This window comes from Pristis pectinata, chromosome 8 (assembly GCF_009764475.1).
Source record: "Pristis pectinata isolate sPriPec2 chromosome 8, sPriPec2.1.pri, whole genome shotgun sequence".
Lineage (NCBI taxonomy): Eukaryota > Metazoa > Chordata > Chondrichthyes > Rhinopristiformes > Pristidae > Pristis > Pristis pectinata.
In genome coordinates, this window is record NC_067412.1 from 33,644,041 (window position 1) to 33,663,313 (window position 19,273).

Genomic DNA, 19,273 nt, shown 5'->3' on the forward strand with positions numbered 1-19,273 from the left:
AGTTAAAGTCCCCCATGACAACTGCTGTTCCACTCTTATATGAATCAAATATTTCTTGATTTATTGCCTGCGTCACTGTAATGTTATTATCCAGTGGCCTATAGACAGCTCCTACTGGTGATTTTTTCCCTTGACTATTCTTAATCTCTACCCAGATGGACTCAACATTCTGCTCCTTGGATCCTATCTCATCTCTCATTATTGCCCCAATCTCATTCTTAATTAAGAGTCGTGCCCTGCCTCCCTTACCTTCCTGCCTATCCTTCCATATTACCTGATGCTCTTGGATATCTAATTCCCAGTCATCTCCACCCTGCAACCACGTTTCCGTAAATGCCACTAAGTCATACCTCTTTGTACTGATTTGTGCCACAAGTTCACTGACCTTGTTTCGAATGCAACAGGCATTCAGATAAAGTGTGCTTACGCTCATTGTCCTTTTAGAATCACAAGATCACAAGATCTCAAGACAAAGGAGCAGAAGTAGGCCATTCGGCCCATCAAGTCTGCTCCATGATCTAAACTAATACTATTCCTATCTAGCCCCAATTTCCAGCCTTATATCCTTTGATACCTTGACTAATTAGATACCTATTAATCTCCTCCTTAAACGCCCCCAATGATCGGGTCTCCACAGCTGTATGTGGCAAAGAATTCCATAATTTCAGTACCCTCTGACTAAAGAAATTTCTCCTCATTTCTGTTTTAAACCAGTACCCTCTAATTCTAAGATTGTACCCTCTAGTCCTGGACTCACCCACCAAGGACACAGCTTGGACACATCTACTCTGTCCAGCCCTTTCAATACTCTAAATTTTTCTATGAGGTCCCCTCTCATTCTTCTGTACTCCAATGAATACTGTCCAAGAACTGACAAATGTTCATCATAAGTAAGCCCTTTCATTCTGGGAATTATCCTCGTAAATCTCCTCTGAACCCTCTCCAACATCAGTACATCCTTCCTAAGATAAGGGGCCCAAAAATGCGCACAGTACTCCAAATGAGGCCTCACCAGTGCCCCATAGAGCCTCATCAACACTTCCTTACTTTTATACTTTATACCTCTCAAAATGAATGCCAACATAGCATTCACCTTCTTTACCGCTGATCCGACCTGGTGGTTAACCTTTAGAGTATCCTGCACGAGTACCCCCAAGTCCCTTTGTACTTCTGTACTTTGAATTTTCTCCCCATCTAGATAATAATCTGCCTGTTTATTTCTTTTTCCAAAGTGTACCACTGCATATTTCTCAACATTGAATATCATCTGCCATTTCTTTGCCCATTCTCCTAAACTATCTAAGTCTTTCTGCAACCTTCCTATTTCTTCAATACTCCCTACTCCTCCACCTATCTTGGTGTCGACTGCAAACTTAGCTACAAAACCATTTACACCATAATCTAAATCATTAATGTACAAAGTAAAAAGAAGCGGCCCCAACACCGACCCCTGCGGAACACCACTAGTATCCGGTAGCCAACCAGAACAGGATCCCTTTATTCCCACCCTTTGCTTTCTGCCTATCAGCCAAAGGTCCACCCATTCCAATATCCTACCTGTAATTCCATGAGCTCTCATCTTATTAATCAGCCTCTTGTGCGGCACCTTTCCAAGGCCTTTTGAAAGTCTAAATACATAACATCCACAGCCTCTCCCTTATCCACTCTACCTGAGATTTCCTCAAAAACTTCAATAGGTTGGTCAGGCAGGATCTTCCCTTCACGAAACCATGCTGGCTTGGGCATCTCGTGCCTTGCACCTCTAGGTATTCCATAACCTCATCCTTGAGGATCGATTCCAATAACTTTCCCACCACCGACGTCAGACTAATAAGTCTGTAATTTCCTTTTTGCTGCCTCCCACCCTTCTTATACAGTGGAACTACATTTGTGACCTTCCAGTCCTCCGGAACCATGCCGCAGTCTATTGATTCCTGGAAAATTATCACCAATGCTTCCACAATCTCTGAAGCACCTCCTTCAGAACCTGGGGGTGCACCTCAGCCGGTCCAGGAGACTTATCAGTCTTTAGTCCATTTAGCTTTCCTAGCACCTTCTCTCTAGTAATCTTAACTGAATTCAGTTCTATCCCCCTGAGACCCCTGACTATCCAGTATATTGCTGATGTCTTCTACAGTGAAGACCGATGTAAGATACTCATTTAGTTCCTCTGCCAATCTCTTTGTTATCCATTATAATCTCTCCTGCACTGTTTCAATTGGTCCTATATCTACCCGTGTCTCTCTTTTACTCTTCATATATTTAAAAAAGCTCTTGGTATCTTTTTGAATGTTATCTGCCAACTCCTTTCATAATTCATCTTTTCTTTCCTAATGACCTTCTTAGTTTCTTCCTGTAAGTTTTTTAAAAGTTTCCCAGTCTTCTGTTTTCCCACTAAGTTTTGCTTCCTTGTATGCCCTCCCTTTTGCTTTTATTCAGCCTTACCTCTCTCGTTTATCCACATTTGTGCCATTTTTCCATTCATAACCTTTTTTCTTGGAATATATCGATCCTGCACTTTCCTTATTTCTTGTAGAGATTCCATCCATTTCTGCTCTGCCGTCCCTCCAACTAGCTTACTTTTCCAATCAAATTGGGCCAGTTCCTCTCTCATGCCACTGTAATTTCCTTTGTTCCACTGAAATATTGACACATCTGACATCAGCTTCTCCTTTTCAAATTTGAAACTGAACTCAATCATATTGTGATCGCTAGTTCCTAATGGTTCCTTTACCTTTAGTTCCCTAATCACCTCCAGTTCATTACACAGCACCCAATCCAAAACAGCCGATCCCCTGGTGGGCTCATCAACAAGTTGCTCCAAAAAGCCATCCTGTAGACACTCCACAAACTCGCTCTCCTGAGATTCACTACCTTCCTGGCTTCCCAATCCACCTTCATGTTAAAATCCCCCATAATTATCTTGACGTTGTCTCTCTGACATGCTTTTACTATTTCTAGCTGTAATTTATAGTCCACATCCCGGCTGCTGTTAAGGGGCCTATATATCACTGTTATTATTGTCCTTTTACCCTTGCCATTTCTTAGCTCCACCCATAAAGATTCCACTTCTTCTGACCCTATGTCCCTTCTCTCTAATGATTTTATATCATTACTAACCATCAGAGCCACACCACCCTCTCTGCCTACCTGCCTATCTTTCCTATACACTGTGTACCCCTGGACATTTAGTTCCCACTCACAGCCTTCCTTAAGCCCTGACTCTGTGATTGCCACAATGTCATATTTTTTAATCTGTAGCTGTGCCACTAGGCCATCCACCTTATTTCCAATGCTACGTGCATTTAAATATAGTACATTTGGATCAGTATCTGCTGCCGATTTTGCTGTATTTCTATTGTTCAGCAAATTATCCTGTCTTTTCATCTGCCTGTCATTCTTTCCATCTTCACTGCACACTGTCTTGGACTTGCTCCTATATACCTCTTCCTCTATCCTAACATCCTGGTTTCCTTCCCCCTGCCAAATTAGTTTAAACCCTCCCCAACAGCTATGTTAAACATTCTTGCCAGGATATTGGACCCCTTAGAGCTCAGGTGTAACCCATCCTTTGTGAATAGGTCATACTTCTCCCAGAAAGGGTCCCAATGATCCAAGAATTTGAAGCCCTGCCCCCTGCACCAGTCACTCAGCCATGCATTCATCTGCCAGATCTTTCTATTCTTACTTCCATTAGCACGTGGCACAAGTAGTAATCCTGAGATTACTACCCTGAAGGTCCTGCTTCTCAACCTTCTTCCTAGCTCCTTGTAATCTCCCTTCAGGACCTCCTCTCTTCTTCTACCTATGTCATTGGTATCTACATGTACCAAGACTTCTGGCTGCTCACCCTCTGCCCTCAGAATATTCTGGACCTGATCCGAGACATCCCGTATCCTAGCACCAGGGAGGCAAAACACCATCCGGGAGCAAGAGACGAGGGAGCAGAGAGAGCCGGAGACTAACGAAGTGATAATTGTTTTTTTTCCCTTAGCGTTCGAAGATAACGGGGAGTGACTGTGCAGGCGCATGACGTCACTCGGCAGCGCGCAAGCAGTTTAAAAGTTGCAGGAGTATCTTCAGAGTTTCTGATATCAGCAGTGAGAGGCGAGGAATCTAGTAACCTTTGTGCCTTTTGCATTCAACTTTTCTGTGTTCCACTCTTACTTTTCTCTTTTCTAACTTTTGCTTTGGTCTCTGCTTTGCTTCCTTCTGTCTTTCTGCATGGATTCCCATCTCCCTGCCATATTAGTTTAAACCCTCCCAAATAGCACTAGCAAACAATCCACCTAGGACATTGATCCCAGTCCTGCCCAGGTGTAGACTGTCTGGTTTGTACTGGTCTCACCTCCCCCAGAACTGGTTCCAATGCCTCAGGAATATGAAACCCTCCCTCCTGCACCACTGGTTAAGCCACTTATTCATCATAACTATGTTGCTATTCCTACTCTGACTAGCACCAGCAATGTGTTCTTCTATGTTCTATGTCAATCTCCATATGAGAAATATTCACTTAACACCTCACACACATCTTCTGGATCTACCCACAGATTGCTATTTTAATTGCAAACACACCCTCCTCTCTTTATTTACCCTCTCACCCATAACATACTTATAACATACTTTGGAGTCTATTTTGTACCCCATTTTAACCCTCCTAATTACTTTTTTAAGTAGCCTGCTAGACATTCTGTACTCCTGCTAGACCTCTCCTGCATTCAGTTCTCCAAACCTGCCTTAATTATCCTTTTCGTCTTTATCTAACCCTCAATATCCCTTGACATCCAGCGTTCCTTGAACTTGCCAGCCTTATCTTTCACCATTAAAGAAAGACATTGGCCATGAATTCTCACCATTTCATTCTTGAATGACTCCCAGTGGTCACATATGAACATACCTGCAAGCAGCTGCTCCCAGTCCACTTTTGCCAGGTCCTGTCTTATCGTATTAAAATTAGCATTCCTCTAATGCAGGATCTTAATTTCTGGTCTATCCTTATCCTTCTTCACAACAAAATTAAAATGTAGAGAGTCATAGTCACTATCTTTGAAGTGTTCTCCAACTCACACTCCCAGTGCTTAACTGGCTACATTATCTAAGATTAGGTTTGATATTGTCCCTTCCCTAATAGGGGTATCAACGTGCTGGCACGAAAAAGTCTCCTGGACACATATTAAAAATTCCACCTTTTCCAAACCTTTCACACTAAGGTGGTCCCAGTTAATGCTGAGCAAGTTGAACCCCTCTCCTATTATTTTTACTTTTCTCTGTGATTTGCCAGCATAGCTCTTTCTCTTTTTTCTGCTGTTTATATGGAAGCTTATAGTAAATCTTCAGTAAAATAATTGCCCCCTTCTAGTTTCTAGGCATTCCTCTCATGTGCCTTATTAAGACTCTATGTGCTAGTCCTTCTGGACTGACTTAGTTTTCATCCTATATTTAAAGAACATAGAATATTACAGCACAGTACGGGCTCTTCAGCCCACAATGTTGTGCTGACCTTTTAACCTACTCTAAGATCAATCTAACCATTACCTCCCACATACCCCTCCATTTTTTCTATCATCCATGTGCCTATCTAAGAGTCTCTTAAGTGTCCCTAATGTATCCGCCTCTACCAGCACCTCTGGCAGCACGTTCCGCGCACCCACCACTCTCTGTGTAAAAAACTTAACTCTGGTATGCCCCCCTGTACTTTCCTCCAATCACCTTAGAATTATGCCCCATTGTGTTAGCCATTTCCGCCCTGGGAAAAAGTCTCTGGTTGTCCACTCAATCTATGCCCCTTATCATCTTGTACACCTCTATCAGGTCACCTCTCATCCTCCTTCGCTCCAAAGAGAACAGCCCTAGCTTGCTTAACCTATCCTCATAAGGCATACTCTCCAATCCAGGTAGCATCCTGGTAAATCTTCTCTGCATCCTTCCTAAAGCTTCCAGATCCTTTCTATAGTGAGGTGACCAGAACTGAACACAATATTCTAAGTATGGTCTAACCAGGCTGTTCTTCACCCCTTACTGTAGTCCTAATCTGCATCCCATTCCCCAACCAAATTACTTTAAATCCAACCTCCCCAAACAACATTAGTAAGCCTCCCTGTAATGATGCTGGACCCATCCCATACTAGGTACAACCCATCGGTAAGTAGTTTCCACCTTCTCCAGAAATGGTTCCAATGATCCAGAAATCTAAAGCTCTCCCTCCTGAATCATCTCTTCATCCACACAATCATCTGATCTATCCTCCTATTCCTACATTCACTGGTACATGGCACTCTATTTCTTACAACCTAATCTTTTGAGCAATTATTTGGCCATCTGCCCTAAACATTCCCAATGTGCTTCTGTGCCAAATTTTGATGTTAAAACACTCCTAAGAATAGTTTTGGAGTATTTTGCAATGTTAAATATGCTGTTTAAATGCAACATATTATTGCTGTTATTCACAGATATATATTTGGCAATGTGCCAATGTGTTAAAAGGGAAATTTGAGAAAAAACAAGTTAAACTAATGCACTTTTGAGTGAACTTTGTACTCAGATCACTGACAATTCTGCGAATGGAAATTCTTTGCAGGGGATTTCACAGAAGAACTTGAAGATGGTGATGCTGGTTTCTTAATTTGTTTCATTATTATTAATTGCAATATGTTAGTGTTGTAAAGATGATAATGCTGCTGCTTCGATTTGACTTGTTTCGTTGTTTTTCACTCCCATATGTCAAGGCAGTAATTTATAAGCTAACCATTATAAACTGACTACGAACGTTTTTGTAAGTAAATCCTGGGATATGAGATTGTGGTTTGAAACCTGGCAATAAGCAAAGCTATCTGTCGGGAGCTGAGCAGTTTATTTATCAAGTGAAAGCAAATACACTTTGCAATGTGGCCTTTCCGAAAGGTTCCATAGTTCAGATTCTGAATAGTTAAATTTACTAGTACAGGTTTACACAAGTTTGTGTAATCCTAGGTGTACCTTTGTTAATGACTAACAACAGCTTTCTGTTTATTTTGGCATCAGAAGCTGAACCAGCGTTATGGTAATTTTTCCAAATGACATAGAACTAACTTAGTGTACATTAACCAACTGTACAGTGGCAGAAAGAACATCATTTCAAAGTTAGATGACACTGACCCCAGAAATGTAGTAGACAGCAAAGAGGATGACAGCAGGCCTCAACAGAAAATAGAGAAATGGGCAGGCAAGTGTTATGAGGTGACATACTGTAAAATAAATTGAACGCATAGAGCTGTGAAGTGTTCTATTTTAAGACGACAAATGAAGAAAGGCAATGGGCCAGATTTTGGTAGCATGGCCCATTCATTAAATATATTATTTTTCCTGAAGCAAAGTTATTCTCACTTTAAAATCCTCTGTTCACAAGGTTGCTGAAAGAAAGTGCTAGTGCAGCAGCAAGTAAAACAGGGCACCTGGGACTTTAATAAGTGACAAATAGTTGGATTAAAGGGAAAAATAAATGGAGAAACAATAAAGCAAGAGTCACATTGGCGGTTGCCAACAATTAAAAAATTATCAATAGGTTGCCTATGGTGGTAATCACTGGACGATGCTAGAGGGCAAGTTTTTGCAGAAGTTATGGCAAAGTTGCATAATTCAACAATAACGTAACCTTTTGTAATTCACGTGATGCTGTTTTTTCCCCATTAATTGCTAGTTAATTTGTGCTTTAAGAATGATTTGCTTCATTCAGGCATTGTTATTTCTTCAGCAAAATCTGACCATGGTTAACCAAATAGAACAATTTAAATGGGCCTGTTGCGTGAGAGGGATAGAAAATTCTATATAAAGAAATTTTGAAGATGGTAGCAGAAGGGAATAGTGCTGTTACAAGGCATGTGGTATCCTGGATTAAATAAACAGCTACAAAGCACCAAAACAAGGAATCCTTGGGAACACTTTATAAGTCATTAGTTTGGCCTCAGATTGGTTTATTGTATCCAATTCTGGGAGCCATACATTAGGGAAAATGTCTTGGAATGGCTGCAGAAGAGATTGACCAGAGAAAAAAAATATTACTGATGCTGGGAATCAGGAATAAAAACAGAAAATGCTGATAATACTCAGCAGGTCAGGTAGTCTTTATGATAATGTTATCAGTAATGAGAGAGGTTAGGCAAGAGAAATTGAGATTGTTCTCCTTAGAATAGAGAAGATCAAGGTATACTAAATAGAGTGGTGCCGCTAATCAAACTGCTGTCTCACAGCTCCAGTGAGCTTGTTTGTGTAGAGTGTGTACATTATCCCTATGACGGTGCAGGGTTTCTTCTGGTGCTCTGGTTTCCTTTCACATGCCAATGGCGTGAAGGTTGGAAGATTAATCCGTCTATACGGTGCTCAGGTCTCTGGCATCGTAGGTATTTTTTGATTTGGTGAATATATGAGCCTGACACAGCTCACCGTTGATTTGGTATCCTCTTCAGTAGCTGGTTTCAAATTAACTTCTCGAATAAATTTATCATCATATATTTAGATAAGATAAGATATCTTTATTAGTCACATGTACATTGAAACACACAGTGAAATGCACCTTTGTGCAGAATGTTCTGAGGGCAGCTGCAAGTGTCGCCACGCTTCCGGCGCCAATATAGCATGCCTACAGCTTCCTAACCTGTACGTCTTTGGAGTGTGGGGGGAAACCGGAGCACCCAGAGGAAACCCATGCAGACACAGGGAGAATGTGCAAACTCCTTGCAGAGAGCGGCTGGAATTTAACCTGGGTCGCTGGCGCTGTAATAACGCTGTGCTAACCTCTGCACTACCGTGCCTGCTTCTTTAGCGAGTTCTAGCTGTGATCATTTGGTCAAAGTGGACAGTCCAAATTGCACAAGGTATTATTTAGTGCTGCCGCCTTGTACTATCTCATCAATATCCCACCTCTGCATGATGTCCTTGTTCACTTGACTTAGTGCTCTCACCTTCCCATGTTGCTTGAGCTGCTTCTCTCTGTTTCTTCCCAGTGTGCTGCTAGGATATGAATCATGATTTTGCTTTGGTTTCAATTGTTGTCGCTCCACCCCCTCCACCAAAGTGGCCTCTGACAAACTCAAGTGCATTTGGTATCTACCGAAGCTCTGCTGGGTTTAGCCCTGTAGTGGGTCGTGGAGTCGTGTGATACTTGGATAAGAAATCAAGCAAACCATAACTCTTGGTTAAATCCAACCAGTCTCAGGATCCCTGTTATACAACAAACCCGCAGAAAGCTCCATCAAAACTTATCCCTTACTGTTGGAACACAATGTTGGCAACCCTGGTGTCATGCATATACTGTACTTTATGCAGACTAACACATGAAGGTTCTGCATTCATGGTTAAATTGAATAGGCTTGCAAACTATCTCTTTGAGCCTTTTGTAAGAATTTGTGCAGATCTTTCAGTTTCACCATTAGAGGCTGGATTTTTTTTGGGGGTGGTGAGGAATTAATGAATGTTTGATATTATTTCACCTCATGAAGCATTCAAGCAGCAATTGTATAAATGGAAGTCTGTCATCCGGCACCAATCTTTGTTGATGTTGACCTTCCAATCATGAAGACCTAGGTTGCTGAGACGATATAGAAAGATGTTTCTCTGAAATAATTCTACAAGAGGACTCTCAAAGAGTGGACCAATTCAAAGAAGTGTCCCAATGTGAACATGCAGCTGTTTTACAATAGATTGTCCACTGATCAAGGATATATGAAATGGAGACTTGGTAAAGTTATTCTCAATGTTGCAAGAAAATGAATTACACTCAGAACATATCAACATTGTAAATAAGGTTATTGCCAGATGCTTCATATACTGGCCAGATATTGAAAGAGATTTAAAAGACTTAATGTCAAAATGTACAGTCTGTCAAGAATGTGAGAATCCCAGAGACACCTCTACAGACATGGAGTTGGCCAACACACATTTCAGACCGTCCTTGTTGATTTTTGTCAGAAAGGTAACGATAACTCTAGCCCTTTCTAAAGCTCACTTTAAATGGATTAAATTTTAACATGTGGGAAATAAACGACATCAGACCATGAACTGAAAAAGTGAAGTTGATTTTTGTAACCCTAAAGAATTTCTTTTGAACAAGGAACCTCAATTCACATCTGATCTGTTTGGAAACTTAATGAAGTGCAATGGTATCAAGCATTAATACCAGTACTCATGGTCACATACCATACCATCTAGCTTCCCCCATACCATTCAACATTTAGTAGTGTAGCTAAGAGGTCTGTATCCATTCTCTGTAGAGGCTCAATGAGACAAACTCTAACAGTTGTCATTGATCTTAATGATGCTTAATAGGTGAAAAAGGAAATACAAATTATAATGCAAGCTCCACTAGTTACCTGTTCATGAAATCTGACTATTAAAATATAAAATCAGTACCTTAAAGCTAGATATCTCCAGGTCCTTCCAGTGCTAAGCACCAGTAAGTATAGCTATAGGTGAATAGAACAGGTGAATGTATGGTTGGACAGATAACATGGGAAGATAAAATTTCTTGGGAAATTGGGACTAGCGGTGGAGCAGTTGGGACGTGTGCAGGCTGGATGGGTTGCACCTTAATAGGACCAGGATCAATTTCTTCATGGATAGTGTTACTGGAAAGGATTTAAACTTCCTTGGCAAGGTTTGGGAAGCTGAATTCAGAAAGGAGAAAAGGAGAAATGGAAATGAAAGATAGAATAATAGTGGGAGAGTTTGGACAGCAGAGGAAACAATGGTTGGAAATTAAAAAGGGAATCTGGCTGTGCATATTGGTGTATATCTAAACTGATGTAGTATGGTGAATAAGGCAGATGAACTGAAAGCCTTGGCAGACACATGCAATGGTGTTATTACAATTACGGAAATATGATTCTAAGAGAACACAAGAACACAAGAAAAAATAGGAGCAGGAGTAGGCCATCAGGGACAGAAGAGGGACTGAACTGGAAGTTTCCCATTCCTGGTTGTAGGGGTTCCAGAGGAGAAAGAGGGGGATAAAAAAAGAAACAACCACAGCAGTGAGAAGGGATGATATGTTAGAAGCAGCGTCAAATGAGGCTGTATGTATTGAACTGAAGAACAGGAAAAGAACAGTCACTCTGTTTGTTGTGCACCACAGACCTCCAAATTGAACGGAGATAGAAGGGAAAATTTGTAAGCAAATTTCTGACAAGTGCCAATGCACCAGGATGGTAATAATTGGGAATTTCAATTCCACTTATATTAACTGGAACACAGGAAGTGTTAAAGATATATAGAATGCATAAACTGCATTCAGGAAAACACTTCTAGCCAATATGTAGCAAGCCTAACAAGGGAGGTTGGTAGGGATGTAACTCTGAGTTTACTTTTTGGGAATGAGGTAGGACAGGTGAAAGGCAAGTATTTTTGTGGCAGCAATAATAATAGATTTATTCTCTAATGCCTTCTATTGTTCTGAGACTAATATACCATTAAGTATCTGGTTCCAGTCACTTGCTAAATCATTTCGCAGTCTAGTAAAATTGGCCTTTCCACACTTTAGAACTCAACTCCTACTTTATCTTTATTCTTTTGCATAATCTCTGATCCCTGATACTAAACTTGTACATCTCAAAAGTCTTTGATGGCACTGGATTAAAAAGGTATTCCTTTTGTCGCCTTATGAGACTCATGATAGAATAATCTCCTGCTTTACTTCGACTGACTGGTCATCTATTTATACTGTTACCCTGAAACCTAGCTTGTCCCTGTCACTTCCATTAGTGGCATAGATGGAATTCAAGTAATTTCTATTCTATCTGTGTCAGTTTCAGTGTTAAACAGAATGACTCTCTGTATTTCCCTAGTGGACAATGTTACTCTCTGTAAAGGAGTATATTGGCAGCACAGCTCCTGACAGCAATTCTGGCTTTGGATTTATATGTTGGCGCTATTTATCCATCTCTCAGACTCATTACATTTTGCCTTCTTCACAATACAGACCTGCAATGAATAGTAGCCCTTGTGTCTGTCGCAAGGACCCACACCTCTTCTGACCATGTGGTGTGGACCCTGTTTTAGGAATGTCGCTTTTGCTGCTGCATTCTCACTAAAGACTACAGTCATATTTGTACCTGGTGATAGACAAAATTCCTTGGCATTTTTCCCTACCATTTCCAGTGAGGTTGCAATTTTGCAAGACAAATCAAATATAAGACTCTGTATGCTTAACAGTTTGAACCCAAACCATTAATCATTTAAACCACCCACAAATTAATCCTGCAGTACACAGCTTAAGAATTCACCAAAGTTGCAATGTCTGAACAAACACTTTAATACATGAATGAAGGGTTGATTTATTTTCCCTGTTTGATTCTTTGTTCAAAACGTGTAATTCTCTGCTATTTCAAGAGGCTATGAATTGAAATAATCCTCTAATCCTCACTATTATGAGTGGCACATGTTTGGCTATGTGTGAGCCACCATGTTAATTAGTGTGCAACAAGTCTTAGAACCTTAAAATCTCTGGCAACACAGGAGTTTCTTACACTTTCTTCTCACAGTGCTCAGTGCTTGAAATTTTTCAATATGATTCTCTACTTAGAATGTATCAGCAGAAAAGAACACTCCCATTCTCTCTATCAACACAATGCAGAACTCACATGCTCAGTTGCACACACTGAGCTGTTATTTTGTCCCATCACCTGCCCTAATTCTGATGCTGCCACTCTCGAGCTTTTCTCTGCACTGCACTCAATCCTGTGTGTTTAGGTCTCTTGTTATCGATATTTCTTTCAGTACTGCAGACACCTGCTGGTCCCTGATGGCAGAGTTTTAAGAAGCTGTGGTCAGTGCCATCGATCTGCAATGTTCACTCTGTGCTCCCAGTGGTTTCTGCAAACCACAACTTACTTTCCAGAGCTGATGCGTGTCTGTTGTTCTGACTATCCTCATTATTCATTGCGGTGCCCTTGGAGAAGGCCTGTGAGCTAGTTTTGTTCAGCTGGTAAGTTCTAACTATAATAATCAAGAAGCATCAGAAAATACAGGACACATACACTTTATTGCAGATTAACAACAATCACTCATGTGTGTTTCTATCATATGTATGACAGATGACATGCACATGTAACTCGTACATATTAACATACAAGTATAATACCTTTAAGAATAGGATGTTCTTGAGGCATCTTGGTGATCACCTGATTGGAGCATTGAGATGAAAACCAAGCAAACCCGTGGTAGAGACTGCAGATGCTGGAATATGGAGCAACAAAAGATCTTCTGGAAGACCTCACCGGGTCAAGCGGCATCTGTGAGGGGAAAGGAAATGTCGATGTTTTTTGTCGAAATCCCGCATCAGTCTTTGACCCTCTGAGTTCCTCCAGCAGACTGTTTGTTGATTCATGGTAGGGACTGCCTCATTAGCTATCCAATCACTTCAACAGAAGAAAGGCCATTAAAATCATTGGATAGTTAATGAGGCTTCATTCTGTACTTGTGCCCCTGGAGTACCTCGGTTGAAAAGTCGTCACATAATCACCAATCAGAGAACAAAGGGAAGGCAGGGATCTCAGAGCAGAGGGTGAAGGTGAGGCAGTGTATAAAAGAGCAACAGGATTGTCTTCATGATAAAAAAAAGTAATGCTATAAGCAGCAGATGACAATGTAACACTGGATTCTCTAGAGTTATTGCAGAGCCCCTCCTGAGCAATCCAAAGAGAAGGTCTCATCTTGAGGACCCTGATAACTCTCCACACTAGGCTCCACGTGGTCCTGAATCTGTGATTATAGCTGCACTTTCCAGCACAATCAGGAGCTCAAACTGGTATGAAGAATTGAGGATGATGGGGATGGTCGTTGTTCACCATAAGCCAAGTGTAAGTCTGGTGATCCAGCTGACACATGGCAAGCAAAACAGACTATGCTTCCAAATGCATGACATTGACCATCAGTATCACTCAGCATGAAGTGATATCCTCTGTGGTTGGTGAAGAACTCAAGGCTCAAATGAGGTACCAAGGTGTCAGCAGAACTTTCGAGAAGCCTGTACTCCTGGAAAATGTGCACCTCCAATACCTGCTGCTTCCTTCTCGAGGGGAAGGAGGTGAATTCTCTTCTGGCTGGGTTGAGGACATCATTGACATTGCAGATGCTGCAGTGAAATGCAAGCTCATAAATGTGCCAAATATCAGCTGCCATCTCCTCAAATGATCTGGAGATCCATCAAAGTCCCAGATGCCCTGTTTCACTCACCTCACATCGTCTCACGCTTTCAACAACTTTGTGAACAAAGAATTTCAAAACTAAAATGCACATGAGCAAGTTTGGTTAATGGAGAATACTAATTAAATCTGACTCTGCCTTTCTTCACCCTTCCTTCCAAAAGGCAATGCAAACTCATCTGCTAACTGCCCATTATCAGTCACCTGCCCATTTCTCTACGGCCTCCTGAAGTTCACTACTGTTCTCACTCTTTACTATTTATCTGGGATCAGTATGACTTGCTAACTTTGAAATGATGTTCTTCACACCAGTGTTTGTTCATTAAAATGCATTGAATCAGTTCTATGGCAGAGGGAAAAATTGCCGTGTTGCCAACTACTGATGTCAAAAATATAAGAAGCTTTTATCACTCTTGATAAAAACCAGCTTTGAAAATGAACAAGACAATGCTCAGAGCCAAGAAATAGAGATGAAAGAATGGTAAAGTTATTTTTACTGAACTAAAATCATTCTTAACCTCCTCTGTCTAGCAGTGGAACAAATGAACACCAAGGGTTACACAAGCTTGCAGAGGACTGTAACAGGAAATATTCACAAATCAGAATCCAAACTATGGGACCTTTCCAAGCAGTCACATCAGCAAAGCATGTTTGCTTATATTAGTTAAATAGACTGACAGATTGCTTTGTTTATATCAAACTACAAGCCCACATCCAAGGAGTTACTTTGCAAAAATGCTCAAAGTTACTTTATTGTGATTAGCTTAGAAATTACAACACTGACATAATGCAGATACCAACAATAAAACAAATTAGACAAAGCTCGAAATACTGCACATATGTCCGTTTTCTGTAAACTTTTTGGCCTGGAGTTTCCTCTTGGCAGATAACCAGTGACCTGGGAACAAACTGAGATTAAAATTGCACTCATTTGAAGATGTATAGTTTTTTTTACCTCCGACAGCCATTCTTACTTATTTCAATATATAAATCTGCCATAAACCAACCATATGTCCCATGTTTAAAAATGTAGTTCGACATGATTTAAATTTTGCAATAAGGAAGCTCAAATGTTGGGGATGTTGAAGACAGAGATTGATAGCTTTTTGAAGAATGAAGTGATCAGGATAATGGGGATAGGGCAGGAAAGTGAACTTGAGGTGCAGGAACTGCCCTAATCTTAGTCATGGCAGTTGTGAGGCAGCATGTGGCCTACTCCTGCTCCTGTTTCCTATATTCTTTTAAATAAATGGCTGGCATACATTTTCTCATACAAGTCATGTCACATCAGCACTCCTGTGGAACTCCAAGGCTTCCCCCTTCCTTGTCCAAATGCTCCTATATTGTGTGACCCTCATTGCTTCAACAACCTTCTCTGATCCTTGATGCCCCTCTCTTGGAGTCCATGAGGGTGGGTGCATCCAGAAAACTGTCTCCTTATCTCCATCATCTGGAGACATAAACATGGCAGACATTAAGCAATGACTGAGATGAGGAAGATAAGAATAGGAAAGGCTTTGAGTTGAGTCTTCACTTGCATGGCCCACTATCCACAGCACTCCCTTCGCCAGCCATACTTCATGAAGATCACTACGGTGAAGAGCATTTTATGCAGATCTGTAGTCACTCGCAAGGCAAGGTCAAAACTATCTGTCACCCTATTTAAGGCACAGAAAATGACAGCATTCTTAATGTAATTAAGGAATGCATGGACTCATTTGATTAGTGGTTTGGTGTCCAGCAGTGCTGGCTATTCTATCCTTGAAAGAGAAGACCACTATCATACCCTGTGTGATGCCCACCCACTCATTCTTGAGCTGGCCTCCTCACCACCCACACCATTGCAAGCTGCTGCTGCTCACCTGGTTCCAGCATCCGTGACCAGCTGAGAAGACTCTCAAAATGGAACCTATCACTGCCGTCTCTGCCGCCATCATTTGAGTCACCGGGTGAGCTGGTCCCATCAACAAGCGAGTATCTCATCTTGTGCATGGTTTGATGCATTCTCAAAATGCATCAGCTTTTCTGAAGAATGCTCCTCTCTGCACTCCTGTCACATGCAGAGAGAAAATCCATCAATTAATGCCAGCAAAGGAAGCATATTCTAACTTTTCAACATGAGTGTGATCTTATTTCAGTCTGTGTTGATATCAACATGATTGAGTGTCAAATGACAAGTGGCTCCCTATTTTATTGTGCCGCTCAATAGCTGGGGACGTTGTTTACCTCACTGATGATCAGGATGCTGAAATTACTGATGTCCATTGTTTCCTCTCTTCCAGCTACTAGCTGAGAAATCTATAGAGAAGGATATTGGGATCTCTCCCTCTCCCTTGGGTCTGCACTCATTCCTCATAGAAACGTATTCCAGTGAGTAGGGCAATGGTATGTACTCACTTGTTGGGTGAAGGTGATGAGATAGATATGACACAGAGAGATATGAAATTACATAGAGATGAGGGTGACCAATGGATGGACACGGGGGGGTGAGCAAGTACACACAAAAGGCACCTTGAATGTTATATGTGTAAGGCTAGAAAAAGCAGAGTAGGGAAATGGATGTGGTAGGTTGTAGATGACGTGTAGCTTTCCCTTATCTGGGTAATTCAGATAAAGAATTTCCTGCACAGCTTTCCACAGAGAGGAACATTGTTTCCTTTGCAGACACCCACCCCAATCTCCAGCCTTTGTGGCAGCAACAGGCTTCCTTACTGATGTAAACCAAACGTCTGCAGCCCCTCATGTAGCCCATCAGGACAACTGGAGGATCAGCTTTGAAAAGGGATCACTCTGTCCGGCGATAGAGTGCAAATTTCCCTAAATTGTATGAAGCAGGTCCAGTAATTCCATTCCTTCCAATGGTGTAAACCTGCTTCCAGAGAGTATCAGGTAATTTACCTTTTTATTAATTAATTGAGGTAATGTAAATTTATTTACCCTATTTTCAAGTGACTTAATGTTTCATTTTCGATCTTAAAAATTTTATTAAACAAATTAATATATATTTAACTAATAACAGCTTTCAGTTGTTTTGATTACAAGTGAATATCTTTGACGTTCACAACTGTCACAGTCCTTTGACAGTTTTGACATCTGTAGATGCCAAATCCGGGACAGGGCTTGCTACTTTCAATAGGAAGGCCCTAGGTCCAGCAAGACCCGCTCAGTCAGACCCCAACTTTAGGGATCAAAGTTCCACTCCAACTAAGACAAAGCATGGAGCATATTTTCCCTTATTGAGGAAGCCAAAATAGAGTGAGTACGTTGTCTGTGTGGATTGACGCTTCACCAGCTAGCCATGTCCACAGACTTGGCCTGAACTTAGACTTTGGGAAATATAAAGTGCTCAGAGCAAGCAATTTCTGCAGAGCCTGAGAAAACAGACCTCAAGTATTCACAAGGGATGATCAGTAAATTGGTAAGTTGTTTTATTATTGTCAGAGATACAGTGAAAAACTTTGTTTTGCATGCCATCCATACATATCATTTCATCACATCAGTGCATTATGTTGGAAGGACCGGGAGAGGAAGAGAGTAGGACATTGAGTGAAGGATGGAGAAAGAAAGTGAGGAAAAGAAACAGAGGGAGGGGAGAAGGGAGAGAAAAAATGCAAGTGAGTATGTGGGAACAACTGAGAGGGATGGAAAGAGGAGAGGGAAGAAGGGGAGGGAGGATGGGGGGGCAGAGCGGATGATAAGGGAGAAAAGTAGGAGACAGGACCGAGCTTAAAGAGGAGAGGGATGGGTGAGTGGCATAGGAGGCTAGAGAGGAAATGGTGTTAGGTGGGAGAAGGTTGGGAGCTGGGAGTGAAGGAGGAGGGCTTGGACCGAAATGAATGGTTTTGCTCTACACAAGAGCAACTGCAAAACATGCCACTGCCATGTTATAACTAGTCCTTCTGAATTCATCGCCGACACCAGGAAAAGATTTATCCGTGGCAGGGTAGCAAGTAGTGAAAAATGAACACCATCCTTGGAGTCTTGTGGAAGCATCTTGTAATTGATTTGTGTTGACTGAATCCCCAGAACAGGGAAAACAATTTTCGCTTAATTAGCAGTGAAATATCCCAAGACACTTCACAGAAGTATTATCAAATGAAAGCCAAAATGGGATCTTCTGATAAGGAGTGTCAGGGAATTCCAATGCCTATGGCCTAAGTTACCAAAGCTGCTAATGTTGGATTGATTAAAACCAGGTGATATGTGAAATCAAAACTGAAGGAACACTGAGATTTTGGGGAATCAGAGGAGTTGAAGACTGAACATGGGAGTGGGATTCCTAAAATTGAGGACACCTCGGCCGAACAGATAGAAAAAAAGTGAGAGTTCATCTATATTTAGAACCGGGGTTGGGGGGGGGAGGGGGTGCAGAACTAGAAATCCCTCCAGTTCTGTAGTAACGTAACAGGGGGAGGAGGAAGTTGGCAAGGTTAAACCAGAAGCAACGCCCCAATGTCACAAAAAGCTTAGTGACCCTGTGTATTGTCGAAGTCGATAGTCACGTCAGCAAATCCCATCTCCCAGCAACTGCAGCATCACACGTGCACATTGCTCCTTGCTGTACCATCAGTCATCTAATAGTAACATGGTACCAATGGAATCTCCCACCTCACACTCATATGCCCTCCACACACACCACACACACAAACACCACACACAAACAGATATCAGTTTGCTCTCATACTCATATTTCTTCTCATTTATGCCCACAGTTTATGCATGCATCCTGCACTAACACCATTATCCAATCCTTCTGCATATCTTGACCAAGAAGATCTGCCTGTCCAGACCCCAGCTTTCCATGTATACATGTTGTGTCCAAAGTGATGGAAGAGTATAGCAAGGAGAGGGGTGCAGTTGGTTTGAGATGAGATTTGCCGAGTAGGAACAAGCTGAAGAAGGCATCTGATTCAGTCCCCAGCTCTGAGATTGGCACTTTGATCACAGTAAAGGATAGCATAGGGGTGCAATCTGCATTTGGCAATTCACTAAGCACAAATGACCAGCAACCACATCAGGAGGAAAGGGTTGTGGTATTTTAGCTTCCAAGGGAGTAAGATCTTACACAAGTACTACTCCAAAGGACTCAGATGAGGGGTTTA